Consider the following 16,976-nt stretch of genomic DNA (forward strand, 5'->3'; position numbering starts at 1 on the left):
ATGTCTTGCTCTAAAACTTATTGGCTCTTGGGTGGTGGTTGGTTTCAGTGTAGGTATGGAGGCTTTTGGACGGTCACTTATTACTTAAAGTTCCATGTAGTCAGTAGTTTTCTGGTGTTCTCAGGTTTTGGGCTTAAGTCTCCTGCCTCTGGATTTCAGTTTTATTCTTCCTGTAGTCTCAGGACTTCTCCAACTATACAGCACTGAAAATAAAACTTCTAGGTTATCGGCGTAAAGATTCTCCCCTGTTAGGGACACCCAGAGAGGTTCACAGAGTTACATAAAGAAGAGGAGAGGGAGGAGGGAGATAGAGATGAGCAGGGGGAGAAAAAGGGGGACTCAAGAGGAGAGAGACAGATCTACGCAGCTGTCTGTTCCCAGAGTGTTCTCCGTAGCCCAGTCACCCACAAAGATTCACAGAATTGGATTGGGAAGAGAAGGGGAAAGGAAGAAATAGAGGTGTTCGGAGGTAGAAAACAGAGAGTCAAGATTGGGAGAGAATAATCTTCGGTTTAAAAATAGGGCTTCTTTTTTTTTTTTTTTTTGTAAGGTTATAGTGTATTGAAAATGAAAATTAAGGAGTAGTAGAGGAGTACTAGAGGACATTAAAAGAAATAAGAGAAAAAGAAAAATAGAAAATAGAAGAGAAAAAGGAAAGGAAAAAAAGAAGAAAAAAGAAAACAAAAAGAACAAGAAAAAACAGAAAAAAAAGAAAGAAAAAAAATTTTTTTCCCTAATTAAAAAAATCATAAAAATCTATGACAATGAAAGTTAAGGAGTAATGGGGGAGTAATAGGGAATTTTAAAGGAAAATAAAAGAGAAAAAAGAAAAAAAGAAAAAAAAAGTAAAAATATATCTAGGAATTTCTCTGGAGCTGTTGCGGTCAGTGTGGGTTCGGCTCAGTTTCAGATAGCTCCTCGTTCCAGCTTACACTTCTCAATAACTACAGGCCCCTTCCAGTGTAGTCGGTGTTTTCTACAGGGATTTTAATCTGTTGCACCAGTCCCTTCTGAAGCGGTTCCCTTTGTTTATTTGGCTTCTGTTTGCCGGTCTCTTCAGAGCCTCATTTCCGCCCTGACACAGGCGGGCGGAGGTGCTCTTATTCAGGTAGCTAGTTCCGTCGCTCTGCAGGGAGGGGCTGACGCTGCCGGGAGGGGCTGACGCTGCTTTCTCCGTCTGCGCTGCTCAGGCTTCCGGCTGCTCTATATGGAGCACGCCCGCGCTGCGCGAGGTTCCAGCCCTCGGGTGTTCCACAAAAGCGCCACAAAAAGCTGCGCCTGCTCTCTGTGCCTTCCCCATCAGAGCGGTCCAGGCAGCCAGGGGCTTGGTGGGCGCACTCTCCCCAGGTGTGGCGTGCCCACTCCCTTCCATGGACCCTGTTTCAGTTTCAGCTGACACCAGTCGGGTGCACACGCCTTCTGCCCTCCGCGTCCCCAGCCCCAGTCCCCGCCCGCGCCGGTCGGGTGCCTGCGCCCTGTGTCTCGCCGCGACCTTCCCCTCCCCCCTGCCTCCTGCCTCCGGCGGGGCTGGGCTGGTCCGCAGCCTGCGAGCTCTTCTCTGGACTTTCTGGGTCTCTTTGTTCTGCGAACGGCCGGCAGTGTGTTCCGGCCGGTTAATTTTCTCTCTCTCTTTTGGTCTCCCACAGTTCAAGGTGGCAACTCACAGAAGCTCCCTCCTATTGTCCTCAGGGCACTCAGGCCCGGACCCTACCCCAAGCAATGCCGCCTGACTCCCTTCCCGGGACGGATCTCCGTCCTTAGCTTTTTGTCTCACTTTTTATCTTTTATATTTTGTCCTACCTCCTTTCGAAGACAATGGGCTGCTTTTCTGGGCGCCTGATGACCTCAGCTGGCGATCAGAAGTTGTTTTGCAAAGTTTGCTCTGCGTTCAGTTATTCTTTTGATGAATTTGTAGGAGAGAAAGTGGTCTCCCCATCCTACTCCTCCGCCATCTTGGCTCCTCCCCACAGCACTGTTTATAATAGCCAGGACATAGAAGCAACCTAGATGCCCATCAGCAGACGAATGGATAAGAAAGCTATGGTACATATACACAATGGAATATTACTCAGCCATTAAAAAGAATACATTTGAATCAGTTCTAATGAGATGGATGAAACTGGAGCCCATTTTACAGAGTGAAGTAAGCCAGAAAGATAAACACCAATATAGTATACTAACGCATATATATGGAATTTAGAAAGATGGTAACGATAACCCTATATGCAAGACAGAAAAAGAGACACAGATGTATAGAACAGACTTTTGGACTCTATGGGAGAAGGCGAGGATTGGATGATCTGAGAGAATAGCATCAAAACATGTATATTATCAAGTGTGAAACAGATCACCAGTCCAGGTTGAATGCATGAGACAAGTGCTCAGGGCTGGTGAACTGGGAGGACCCAGAGGGATGGGATGGGGAGGGAGGTGGGAGCGGGGATCGGGATGGGGAACACATACACCCATGGCTGATTCATGTCAATGTATGGCAAAAAACACTACAATATGGTAAAGTAATTAGCCTCCAACAAATAAAAATAAATGAAAAAGAAGAAATAATTGCACCTATAATCTGGTTTGTGGTTTTGTCTTAAAAAAAATAATAATAATTAGGGGTAATACTTGCAACCATATACAGTAATTAATCTATAGGCCTCATGTGTTTTAATTTGTCTTGTGAGAAGTTTGGGGTGTCCTGGCCCTGGAAATGGTAATCCTCAAAGTAAGAGAACAGACAAGGCAGCTGCACACTCAAGTCTCTCATAGGGGAAATGAGAAGCTTAAAATATCCCTGGTCGTCTATAAGTCTAATTTCATTTAACCTTAAGCTGAAAATTATGAACTCTGAATATATCACCTGAATGTAATTCATAAAAGATTTCACACTCTGAGTGCTCATATTGACCAGTCTGAGCCCTTTATGCTGATTCACAATAAAATGCTAATTGATGAGTTTAGATGAGCATAGGGTAACAGATGTGTGTGTCTGTGTGTCTGTGTGAGTTAGGATAGGAGATGAGAGTGGAAAATTCGATGAAGAGAGAACCTTGCAGCTAAGCTAAGTATTTTAAACTAAAACTAGGCAAAAAGCTTATGAGAATTGACATCAAAAGCAAAAATAGGCGAAGGGGACTATGTAAAACCAAAAGTCTTCTGCACAGCAAATAAAATGATCAACAGAATAAAAAGGAAGCCTCTTAGCTTCGTCCACCAGAGGGCAGACAGAAGAAGCAAGAAAAAATACAGTCCCACTGCCTGCAGAATGAAAACCGCAATAACAGAAAGTTAATCACATCTCTAACAGAAATCACAGCAAGATCTTCTAGGACCCATCTACCAAAGTAATGGATATAAAAACACAAATAAACAAATGGGACCTAAGTAAACTTAAATGCTTTTGTACAATGCAGGAAACTATAAGTAAGGTGAAGACAGTCCTTAGAATGGGAGAAAACAATAGCAAATGAGACAACTGACAAAGAATTAATCTTCAAAATATACAAGCAGCTTATGCAGCTCAATTCCAGAAAATTTAACAACCCAATCAGAAAGTGGGCAATAGACCTAAACAGATATTTCTCCAAAGAAGACATACAGATGGCTAACAAACACATGAAAAGATGTTTAACAGCATAGCATATGCAACTGCACGTTGAAAGAAATCTGGAAGCAGAAACCCAATATGTATATGCTTAGATACAAGGACTGATGTTGAAGCTGAAACTTCAATACTTTGGCCACCTGATGTAAAGAACTAACTCCTTCGAAAAGACCCTGATGCTGGGAAAGATTGAAGGCAGGAGGAGACAGGGAGGACAGAGGATAAGACGGTTGGATGGCATCACCAACTCAATGGACATGAGTTTGAGCAAGCTTTGGGAGTTGATGATGGACAGAGAAACCTGGCGTGCTGCAGTCCGTGGGGGTCGCAAAGAGTCCAACAGGACTGAGAGACTGAACTGAACTAAACATGATACTTTTGACACCATACCCCCGTGCATGGGTGCAGTGAGTCCTGTCCAATTCTTTGCAACCCCATGGACTATATCCCATCATGTTCCTCTGTCCATGGAATTTTTCAAGCAAGAATACTGCAGTGGGCTGCCATTTCCTACTCCAGGGGACCCTCCAACCCAGGGATAGAATCCACATCTCCTGTAGCTTATGCTTTGTCAGGCGGATTCTTTACCACCAAGCCAACTGGGAAGTTCTTGACATCATAAATCATCTGCAAATACAAAGATTATGTAATCTTTGGAAATACATTCATTGAAATGATAACAATGGTGACTGTTTAATTGTGTGTTTTTAAGTGATTATTACTTTGCAATTTTCTCTTTTCATATTTTCAACAATTACCATATATAACTTTAACATTTTTAAGATGTCAAAATTGAAGGATATGCAACTTCAAAATGTGTGTGCATTTTGTAAAATCACTACAAATTAAAAACTGTACTCCCAAGCTCCCGATTTATTCCTTCTCCCTTTTCCTCCCTAGTAACCATAATATTGTTTTCTACATCTTTGACTCAATTTCTGTTTTGTAAATAAGTTCATATATATACTACTATGTATAAATAGATAACTAACAAAGACCTACTGTAACAGCACAGGGAAATCTGCTCATTACTCTGTAATGAACTAGATGGGAAAAGATTCAAAAAAAGAGTGAATATATTTTTCCATATATCTGATTCACTTTGATGTGCAGCAGAAAGTAGCACAACATTGTAAATCAACTGTACTCCAATAGAAAAATTTTAATAATAAACTGGATGATTCAGTGGGGGAAAAACTATATTCCAAGTTTCATAGCTAATTCAAACAGGATAAGTTGTTAATAATAATTTAAGACAAACCCAGTTTGAAATGTAAGTTTTCATTTTAAAAACAACAGACTCAAGAGTACTAATAATTCTCATTGTGGGTGAGGGTACACTGCAATGGACATTCATATACATGAAAACATGGTACAATTTTAAAAAATCAAACAAGCTGTGAAGCTGCCCAAAACAGCTGACATTATATTAAGAGTTTTACTTCACTTTTTGTTCAGCAAACCCTTGTGGCGCATATATAACGTACAATGGACTTGACTTGTTCCTGTGGATAGATTTGATGAGACAAAAAGCATAAAATCAGACTATCAGAGAGTTCACAAATGCAGTTAAGGTGTCACGTTATGATTTTCTACAAGTCTGTGATTTTAACAGAAGCGCAAGTCTCTCTAATTTGGCAGGATTCCAGAATTATTTTGAGTGCATGTATCTCAAAATGTTCATTGGAAGGACTGATGCTGAAGCTGAAACTCCAATACTTTGGCCACCTCATGCAAAGAGTTGACTCATTGGAAAAGACCCTGATGCTGGGAGGGATTGGGGGCAGGAGGAGAAGGGGACAACAGAGGATGAGATGACTGGATGGCCTCACCAACTCGATGTACATGAGGTTGAGTGAACTCCGGGAGTTGGTGATGGACAGGGAGGCCTGGCGTGCTGCGATTCATGGGGTCGTAAAGAGTCGGACACGACTGAGTGACTGAACTGAACTGAACTGAACTGAACTGATCTCAATATCTCTCCATCTGAGGTATCAGAATTCTTTATACAAAGCCAGAGTAAGAAGTGAGACATTAAAGAACGGGCTTTCATTTTTCTGCTCAAAAAGATTACTAGGTCTCCTGAAGAGCATCCTTTGTTCCTGTCCACTTTGCAGTTCTACAAGTCTTTGCTTCTCCCAATAGATTTTGTCTAATATATTGAAATTAACGGATAGTTTTTCTTGTTTACTCTGTTGAAATGGTGAATTACATTGATATATTTTACAGTGTTAAAGTGATTTGCCAGTATGATAAGCCTATACTTTCAAGATATAGTAGTAACCTTTTTTAACACATTGTTTTATTTGATTTGCTAAAAATTTTAGTGAGAAGCTCTGAATCTATGTTAATGAGAGTTACTGTTCTCTAGATCACTTCTCAGTTTATCTTCATCTGCATTGGCATCCCAGTAATGTTACCCACATAGAACGTTAAGAAACATTTTCTCCTCTATTCCTGAAGGAGTATGTGAAATTAGAATTATGTCTTCCTTAAGTATTTGGAGAAAATTTTCAGTGAAGATACTTGTAGTTTTCTTTGTGGGAGGATGTTTAACTGTAAATTTAAAAAATTTATGCCATGTGTATGTGCTTAGTCATTCAGTCAAGTCCAACTCTTTGAGACTCTGTGGACTGTAGCCTGCCAGGCTCCTCTGTCCACAGAATTTTCCAGGCAAGAATACTGGAGCGGGTTGCCATTTCCTTCTCTAGAGTATCTTTCGGATCCAGGGATCAAACCCATGTCTCTTGTGTCTCCTGCATTGGCAGGCAGGATTCTTTACCACTGAGCCACTGGGAATAGATATAGACTATTTAGTTTATGTCTTTATGAATAGTTTCTCTCCTCATCATAGATCCCATTTTCTTTACTTACTTGTTAATTTTTGACAGAAGCCAAGCGTTGTGACTTTCAACTTCTTGGGTGCTAAATATTTTTCTACTCCTGAAAATTTATCTGAGATACACCTATGATACTTGGAAGCACTGGTCTTTTGGGGTCTCAGAAAGTCCAGGAAACTGCATACCAGGCAGCTGTTTGGACTCACTAACAGGTTATCAATACTGGCAAGGGGTTAAGGAACCACAGGCAAATCTGGACTTCTCTCCTAGCTTGTTGACCAAGTCTGTAAACAAACCAGGCTTGTTTGCTTGTATCACAGCAAGACAAACACTGAGGTTTGCAACAGATAAAGATTTTTTTCATGAGGCAGACAACTAAGAACACAGGAGAACGGATCTCAGAACTGCATCCCCAAAGGCCAAAGGCTTGAGATATTTATGATATAAAGAAGCAGAGTGGTCTCAGGCATTTGGAAAGGGGATTGGAGGTGAGGTGAGGTCATTCATTTCTCTGCAGGCCCAGGTTTAGGGTTAGTGAGCTCAACTAGTTTTAGCCAGGTGTGTTGGGCAGGAGTTGACTCCAAAATTTTGGAAAACAACTTAAGCCCCCATTACTACAGTGACTCATGCATCAGAAGCATGATTTATAGGGGTGGTTAGAAATCTGATGATAAATTATCTAGGGTTCATGAAGTTTGGAGAATATGAATTAGAGAAAGGAGGGGAGGGGGGGAATCAGCTAAAGTAGGTTTAATCAGTAAAGGCAGGTTACAAGCAGAGGGGTTTGTGAGAAGTTGTTCCCTTATCTGCTGTTCTATAAGACACACTCAATGAGTTCTGCTAAGTGCCACCTTCCATTGGTTTCATAATTTTTCCCTCTTCATCTGCTTTTTCTTTCTAGTACCAAACTTTAGGTGTTTCTCTGCTTCCTATCCACTTTCCTTTTGTCCTATTCCTTATTTTATCTTTAAAAAAACTTAATTATCTACAGAAAACAGCTTTTAAAAGGCACTCATATGTACACTTTGTATACTAAAATTAAATATATATTACTAGTTTGCTGTGGTACAGAGCTTTCCAGAGGAGAGGAGGATGGCCCTGATGCTAGGAAAGATAGAGTAAGCATACTACATCTGGGCTCTTTCACTAAATGCACATTGAGTACTGGGGGGAAAAAATGTATGAAACAACTATTTTAGACTGTGAAAGTATATTACAGTAGTATATGTATATGTCTAAAATCAATAGCAAAAAGTAGATTAGAGGGCTTCCCTGGTGGTCCACTGGTTAAGAAACTGCCTTGCAATGCAGGGGACACTAGTGCAACTCCTAGTCCTGGAAGATCCCATATGTTGACGGGCAGCTAAGCCTGTGCCCCACAACTACTGAAGCTGTGCTCTGGAGCCCACAGGCCACGACTATTGAAGCCCCGGGGTTTAGAGCCTGTACGCTGCAACATGGTCTTCCCTGGTAGCTCAGCTGGTAAAGAATCCACCTGCAAAGCAGGAGAACCTGGTTCGATTCCTGGATCGGGAAGATCTGCTGGAGAAAGGATAGGCTACTCGCTCCAGTATTCTTGGGCTTCCCTGGTGGCTCAGCTGGTAAAGACTCCACCTGCAATGTGGGAGACCTGGGTTTGATCCCTGGGTTGGGAAGATCCCGTGGAGAAGGAAAAGGCTACCCACACCACTCAGTGTTCTGGCCTTGAGAATGCCATGGACTGTATAGCCCACGGGATTGCAAAGAGCCGGACACAACTGAGTGACTTGCACTCTGCAACAAGAGAAACCACTCCAGTGAGTGGTGGTAGCTCATTGTGGTTTTGATTTTTATTTCCCCAGTGATTAGTGATGTTGAGCATTGTTTCATATATTTTTTGGACATCTGCATGACTTTTTGGAAGAAACTCTGCTTTGTTCTTCTATTTCAGGTGTTTTGTTATTGCTATCATTGAGTTGTGTGAGGTGTTTTGCGTATTTTAACTCCTTCTCTGATGTGCTGTTTGCAAATACTTTCTCTCATTCCATAGTTGCCTTTTCATTTTGTTGACAGTTTCAGGCCAATTTCCTTTGGGATATGAATGCAAAAATCCCCAATAAAATACTAGTGAACTAAATGTACCAACTATTAAATGATTATTATATAAACACAACCAAGTATTATTAATCCCAGAAATACAAAATTGATTTAGCTAACATAATTAACTAGTACTATATCAATAGATAGATAACTCAAAACTACTTAATTATGTCAACAGAAAGAAAAATATTTCTTAACATGCAAAACCCCTGCATGGTAAATGCTCAATAAATGCACAGTAGAAGGGGACTTCACCCTGATAAAGAGCACATATGCCTCTTCATTTTGTTGATTGTTTCCTTTGCTGTGTAGAAGCTTTTGAATGTGGTGCAGTCCCAGCTTTCTATCTTGGTTTTACCACCTGTGATTTTGGTGTCATCTATGAAACCATGGCCAAGACCAATGTCTAAAAAGTTTTCCCCTGATTTCTTTGAGATGTTTTATGACACAATTCTGTTTGTCTTGCTAACAAATAGAATATTATTTGGCCTTTAAATGAAAGCAAATCCTGTCATTTGGGACAATATGGATAAGCATACAGACATTAAGATATCAAACAAGTGAAATAATCCAGTTACAGAAGGACAAATACTGCATGATTCCAATTATCTGAGGTCCTAAGAGAGTCAAAATCATAGAAGCAGACAGTAGAATGAATGGTAGTTGTCAGAGGCTGTGGGGAGGGAGGAATTGTTCTTCAATGGGTATAGGTTTATTTTTTCAAGATAAATAAGGCTATAGTTAACACTATGGTATTACACATTTAAAAATATGTCGAAGGGGAATTTCCAGGAGGTATGGTGGATAAGAATCCACTGCCAATGCATGGGACACGGGTTCAATCTATGGTTTGGGAAGACTCACATGCCTTGGAGCAACTAAGCCTGTGTGCCAGAACTACAGAAGCCCATGCACTCTAAGGCCCAAGAGCTGCAACTACTAAACCCATGTGCTGCAACTGCTGAAGCCCATGCACCTAGAGTCTGTGCTCCACAAGAGAAGCCACTGCAATGAGAAGCCTATGCACCACAATGAAGAGTAGCCCCCACTTCCTGCAACTAGAGAAAGCCCACATGCAGCAATGAAGACCTATTGCAACCAATATATCTATACATATGTTGAAAGGATGGATTTTGTATGAAGTGTTCACTGCAAAAACTATATATAGTTGCTGATAATAGTCTCTTATGATCCTTTGTATTTCTGTGTTGTCTGTTGTGATCTCTCCATTTTCATTTCTAATTTTGTTGATTTGATTTTTCTCCCTTTGTTTCTTGATGAGTCTGGCTAATGGTTTGTCAATTTTATCTTCTCAAAGAACTAGCTTTTGGTTTTGTTGATATTTGCTATGGTCTCTTTTGTTTCTTTTGCATTTATTTCTGCCCTAATTTTTAAGATTTCTTTCCTTCTACTAACCCTGGGGTTCATAATTTCTTCCTTTTCATGTTGCTTTAGGTATAGAGTTAGGTTATTTATTTGACTTTTTTCTTATTTCTTGAGGTAAGCCTGTATTGCTATGAACCGTCCCCTTAGCACTGCTTTTACAGTGTCCCATAGGTTTTGGGTTGTTGTGTTTTCATTTTCATTCATTTCTATGCATATTTTGATTTTTTTTTATTTCTTCTGTGATTTGTTGGTTATTCAGCAGCGTGTTGTTCAACCTCCATGTGTTGAAATTTTTCATAGTTTTTCTCTTGTAATTGACATCTAATCTTACTGCATTGTGATCAGAAAAGATGCTTGGAATGATTTCAGTTTTTTTGAATTTTCCAAGACCAGATTTATGGCCCAGGATGTGATCTATTCTGGAGAAGGTTCCGTGTGCACTTGAGAAAAAGGTGAAATTCATTGTTTTGGGGTGAAATGTCCTATAGATATCAATTAGGTTTAACTGGTCTATTGTATCATTTAAAGTGTGTGTTTCCTTGTTAATTTTCTGTTTAGTTGATCTATCCATAGGTGTGAGTGGGGTATTAAAGTCTCCCACTATTATTGTATTATTATTAACTTCCCCTTTCATACTTGTTAGCATTTGTCTTACATATTGTGGTGCTCCTATGTTGGGTGCATATATATTTATGAATGTTATATCTTCTTGGATTGATCCTTTGATCATTATGTAGTCTCCGTCTTTGTCTCTTTTCACAGCCTTTGTTTTGAAGTCTATTTTATCTGATATGAGTATTGCTACTCCTGCTTTCTTTTGGTCTCTATTTGCATGGAATATCTTTTTCCAGCCCTTCACTTTCAGTCTGTGTATGTCCCTTGTTTCCAGGTGGGTCTCTTGTAGACAGCATATATAGAGGTCTTATTTTTGTATCCATTCAGCCAGTCTTTGTCTTTTGGTCTTTGGGGCATTCAACCCATTTACATTTAAGGTAATTATTGATAAGTATGATCCCGTTGCCATTTATTTATTGTTTTGGGTTCGAGTTTATATACCCTTTCTGTGTTTCCTGTCTAGAGAAGATCCTTTAGGATTTGTTGGAGAGCTGGTTTGGTGGTGCTGAATTCTCTGAGCTTTTGGTTGTCTGTAAAGCTTTTGATTTCTCCTTCATATTTGAATGAGATCCTTGCTGGGTACAGCAATGGAGACAAAGAGAAAGCAGAGTAGCTCATAAAGTTTGGTAGCAAGAGAGAGAAATATAATGAAGAGGAAGAAATTGAAGATATTCGTAGAAGCCAAGTCTTTCAGGAGATATGAGGAAATGAGATTCCTTGTAAAAATGAAAGGTTTGGCTCTGGGCAGGAGAAGGCCATGCTGTGCAGAAGGAAAAATGCAGAGTTTGGGGATGAAGATACAGGGGAATAAAAAATGAGATCTCCGCTGTGATTTGTCCTTTAACTGACTTAAGTAACAGGGTTCCCAGCAGGAGTACACATATGAGAGGCAGTGTTGTAAGTTTGAGGAGAGAGGACTGGGTACAAAAATTGGATGACTGGTCCCTCCCGCAAGGACACAGCATATATCAACCTGCAAATATAGTACAACTGCCAGGGAATTCCACGGATTCACTTGGTAGTTACTGTAGGGTAAGGGAGTTAGAGAAGGCAAGGTTCAGAAAAAGAACGAGACCGACAATGAGGCAAGAAGGGGCAGCAATCAGATTAGCGAGCTGCTGCACTAACCCAAGAAAAGAGTAAGTATATATAGGCATATATGTGGAACTCTACTGTCTTAAGGGGGCCTGTTCTTCTCCAAGGTTGTTCGGAGTAGTTATCTCTTAAACGGCTGGGGCAAGGTATTCTGGAGATCAGCCAGAGGCTGGACCGGCTGGGACCTGGGCGTAATCAACCTTAATGTCCATTTCTTTTCCCCTCTGGGTGAGAGAGATCTTTGTTTTGCATAGAATGGTGGGGAGGACCCAGGCGAGTGTTAACTCCAGGCTATTTTTTTTTTTTTTTTATATGCCAGTTCTTTATAACTCCAGGCTATTTTGAGCCATGTAACTTTCCTTCATTCCAGACCCTAAGGAATATATACAAAAAGAGAAAGAGAGGTGGGCGCCGTTATTGTTCAGGGCTTCTTCGTGCTGATAAATGAGGGTCAGGGGTTTGTGGTCTGGGAGGAAGGAAGTCTAAGGCCCGTAGTGTTGATTTTCTATTCTAGCCATCAGGGTCTCTAGCAAAAGAACAGTCTTGACTTGGTCTTGGGAAATGGCACGGATTCGGTCTTGGAGGAATCCCTAGAAAAGATTAAACAAACAAGGCCCAAAGGTGAGTAGGAGGATGATAAAAATGAGTGGTCCGAGAAGGGGTGAAACCCAAGGCATCCAGTTCCAGTTGGTTAACCATGACTGCCAGGAGTTGCTTAATTTCTGGCGGATTCATGAGGCTCGATCTGTAAGGTTTTTTTGCAGCTCCTTGGACAGTACTAGGCTGGTTGGCATAGAAACAGCAGGATTCATCTAGAAAAAGGCACAGACCTCCCTTCTCTGCAGTAAGTCGATCTAATCCCCTTCTATTTTGTAATACTACAGCCGTCAAGGAGTTGAGTTGATTTTGGAGTTATTAGGCCTTGAGCTGTTTCATGGAGACAGATGGGTCTTTAGATAGTGTCTGGTAGTTTTGGATGGAGGTGGTTAAGCCAGGGGTTCCTGTTCCAATTCCAGCAGCTATTTCTAGTCCTACAAAGAGGGGAATGAAATGAATGGCTTGTTTTATTCGCTTGTGGATAAGAGGAATAGGCAAGGGTTGATCATCGGGGGCTATTAAAATATTTGGACTGGAGTATACCAGGGTGCAGGTTCCGATCCAATTAGTAGGTAGACAGAGGTATGTAGACGTCCCACACTAGAAAAATAGGCCAGGTGTCATAACACAACAGCTGAAGTTGATGGCGAAAAGGAGTCGGGGCAGGGGGTGGGGTTTGATCATTCGTTCAGGTACACTCAGAGACCCCGCTAAGGTGGCCCCTACGATGGGAGAAATGGAGGAATATGCTGAGGGAAGCCGTCCTGTAAAGGTTAAAGAGTGTCCTGTAGGACCAGAAACATAATATATATGGGGCTTTGGGGTCAGTAGGGGGCTAATCAGTTATATGTTCAAAGGGATTAAGTGTCATATCTAAGATCTGAACACAGTCATGAGATAGGTGTTCTGCTTCTGGATCTGGTGTAGGGAGTAAGCTGGCAGGATTAAGAGGTTTAAAAGGCAGAAAAGAAAGGGGTGGGTCGAGGAGGTGTGCATGTAGGATTTGTAGTCAAGCAGGGGGCAGAAAAAGGGAAGCCCAATGAGAGAGTAAATCTTTGAAGGAATGAGGTGAGCATACATTTAGAGGAGCATTTTGTGTTAGTTTGGGGGCTTCAGGTATTAAGAGGGTGGTTACAGCTAAGGCCTGGAGACAAGGTGGCCACCGAAGCATGATGAGATCAAGTTGTTTAGATAAGTAAGCTAGAGGCCCCCATATGTCCCCCCCTTTTTGGCACAGAATCCCTAAGGCATGTCCTTGTCTAGAATGTACAAAAAGGAAAAAAGGCTTGGTGTGATCAGGTAAGTAAAAAGAAGGGACCTGTAGTAAATGTTTGATAAGAGTCTATATTGGGGTGTGGAGAGAGATGGGGGCCAATAAGGGTTCATCTAAGTTTCCTCGAGTAGCTTGGTAGAGAGGTTTTGCGTGAAGGGAAAAATTTGGAGCCCATATTCAAAAGAAGTTTAATAGACCTAATAGAGAAAGAAGTTCCCTCTTGGCTTGGGGCTTGGGGGTCTGTCTCAAGGCTCGAAGTCTCTGAACTGGGATTATTTTGGATGTGGGAGTAAGAAGTAATCCCAAGGAATTGACAGTGGTGGAAGCAATGTGTGCTTGGAGAGCAAGACTCTGTAGCCCCAGTTGCCTAGGGCATTTAATACCACGCAGTGTGGACTAGGCTGTTGTGGTGAGAGGAACTACATAACAGTAAATCATCTACATATTGGACTAAGATAGTAGAGCCTAGGTCTAAAGTTTGTAGATCTCTTTGGAGGGCTTGACCAAAAACATGAGGGCTATCTCTAAACCCTTGTGGTAAAATGGTCCAAGTTAACTGTTAAGATTGATATGTGTCTGGATCCATCCAGGTGAAGGCAAATAGGAGCTGTGAGGAGTGGTGTAGAGGTATAGTAAAGAAAGCATCTTTGAGGTCTAATACCATGGAATAGAGTATGTCGGGGGGAATATGTGAGAGAAGGGTGTAGGGTTAGTGACCACAGGGTGTACAGGTATTATGGCCTCATTGATCTTGCGAAGATCTTGGACTAGACGCCAGGAGTGCGGTCCCTTTTTGACTGCCAGTATAAGAGTATTATGAGGAGAACAGATAGACCGCAAAAGGCTGGCTTTAAGCTGTTGGGAGATTATTGGTTTAAGTCCTTGTCAGGATTCTGTGGTCAGGGTATATACCTCTCTGGGAGGAAACAAGTGTTTGCCTCGGGTCCTGGCCGATGGAAGAGGGGTGGAAATCTCTTTTGGGGTATCGGAGTCATCGCTTCCTGTTTTGGAGGAGGAAGGGCTAGATGATGGGGTTTTGTCTCTGGAAGTTTTCTCTCCAGGGCAGTAGGGAGGAGGCTCATCTGCCGGGTCAAAATTGGAGGCTGAGGGTTTAGGGGGCCTTTTAGGGGCTTTAGATTTGGATTCTTTTGTAATGGAGGGGGAGAGAAAGCAGAGGAGGATTTGATAGGTAGAACAGTCCTTGCAGAGAGATGGACGGCTTCTAAGGTCCTAGAAGGCTTGAATACAGGGGACCTCTGACCATTTGCCATTCCATTTGAGGAAGTTTATGAGATCTGATAAAATATTGAAATTGAAAGTCCCAAACTCAGGCCAGCGGTTTTGGTTATCCAGTTTGTATTGAGGCCAAATTTGAGTGCAAAAGTGACTCGAGTTTATGAACCTTAAGATCGATCAAGAGGTTGGAAGTTTTGTTTTACACAGGCCAGGGGAGAGTCCCGTGGGACAGATTGGCTTAACCCCATAGCAAATGGTTAGCGACTGTCTGGTCGAGAGAAAAGGTCGTCACCTAATCTTTTGACCAGGCAAAGAGAGAGAGATGCTCTGGAGGAGGAAGGGGCGTCCCCCAAGTACCTCCCCAGAGGGCCTTCTGGCCAGAAGATTCCCAGGGCACCCAAAAAGGATGATAGTCTATGGCATACCATAGGCTACCTAGATGGTACCTAGAGTACCATCTGAGCTCACCTGGGCAAGAATTCGTGGTGGATGGAGGGAGGTCAAATGGCAAAAGACCTCTGTCCTGGAGTTGGTCAGTCTCACGGAAAAGAAAGTGTAGAGAAAGGAGAGAGAGACCAATATTCCTCGGGTTAAGTGGAAAACCAATAAAGCCCTTACTCCAGACTTATACCACACACGAAGGCACAGGGCGTCCTCTCGAGGAGGTCTTGAAAGCACAGACGGGCAAGTGAACTCAGCAGGCTTCCATGCTCCAAAGAGTTGTCCATGGAGAAGGAGAAGGAACCTCAACCTCCCGGGTTTTGGCACCAAAAAATGTAGGGTAAGGGAGTTAGAGAAGGTGAGGTCGGAAAAAGAACAAGACCGGCACTTTATAGGAACAGATCACCTTTAATGAAGCAAGAAGGGGCAGCAGTCAGATTAGTGAGCTGCTGCACTAACCCAAGAAAAGTCAGTACATACAGGCATATGTGTGGAACTCTACTGTCTTAAGGGGGCCTGTTTTCTCCAAGTTTGTTCGGTGTGGTTATCTCTTAAACAGCTCGGGCAAGGTATTCTGGATATCCGCCAGAGGCTGGACTGTCTGGAAGCTGGGCGTAATCAACCTTAATGTCCATTTTTTTTGGGGGGGGGGGGGAGGAGGTGAGAGAGTTATTTGTTTTGCATAAAATGGTGGGGAGGACCTGGAGGGGAGTTTTAGCTCCAGGCTATTTTGAGCCAGGCAGCTTTCCTTCAGTTACAGTCTCACATTTCCTGAGAAAAGTGAGCAATCACATTCAGTGACTTGAGTCCAAAGTGCAAAATGGAAAAAAGTTACTTCCAACCACATCTCTAAGTGCACAGAGCTGTGTAGGTGACACATGACAGTTTCCAGGTGCATGAATGGGGCGGGATTGGCTCTTGGTCATCACCCTCCTCCCCTGCCTGCCTACTTGCATGCACTTCCCAGTCTCACAGAGAAGGACCTTGTGTAGGGAAAGGCCAGTCTATTCAGAATATTTTCTCAGGAAGGAAGGCTATTCAGGGAGCCTGCAGGTGATCCTTGGCCTTAGAGTTGGTGTCCCCAGAGGGTCTCCATGGCAGGATAAGTTGTGGGAGCTTGATTCAAGGAGGGCTCTGATGAGTGCCTAAGGAAGAGGGGCTGGGGTTAGGAGGGGCTGCTGGGCCTCCACAAGCTGAAGTGAAGAGCCTTTGGAAAATGTGGGCCCATGGCCAGCTTAGTCAGGTCTTGTAAACCGGTGCCTAGGGGGTTCCACCTTTAGCTTCATGGAGGTGAGAGGAGGTGAGAAGGGATAGTGAGACAGGCTCCTGTAAATCCCACAGCCCCAAAGCCCCTGCCATGGAAAATTACTTCTTCCTTCCTGCCGGGACAAGGAAATTTGCAAATAACATGAATAATGTTCCCTTATAGAGAAAGTGTTTTTATTTCCTGTCACTATAGAATTTAAAGTTTTTTACATAATATGTTAGAAATACAGAAATTTGCTTCATAAAATCTCTGGACAGTAGTAATACACATGGATACTAATGCTAATATTCTGGCTAAATACACCCAACCTTTACTTTTCCCCATAAGAATAGTGTCGTATTCCACACTTTGTTTCATCCTGCTTTCCTAACTTATGTTGGGTTTTTTTTCTATCTTTGATGCATACTGCTATGTTCATCCTTTCTAATGGCAGTCGTGGAAGCAGGCTTGCTGGATGGATATATTCCTAATTTACTTAATCAGAAAATTGAGGTGGTTTCCAGTTTTCTTGTCTTTTTTTTAATTTTACCAACAGAGTTTATT

The sequence above is a fragment of the Dama dama genome, chromosome 2, assembly GCF_033118175.1.
Source record: "Dama dama isolate Ldn47 chromosome 2, ASM3311817v1, whole genome shotgun sequence".
NCBI classification, from domain to species: domain Eukaryota; kingdom Metazoa; phylum Chordata; class Mammalia; order Artiodactyla; family Cervidae; genus Dama; species Dama dama.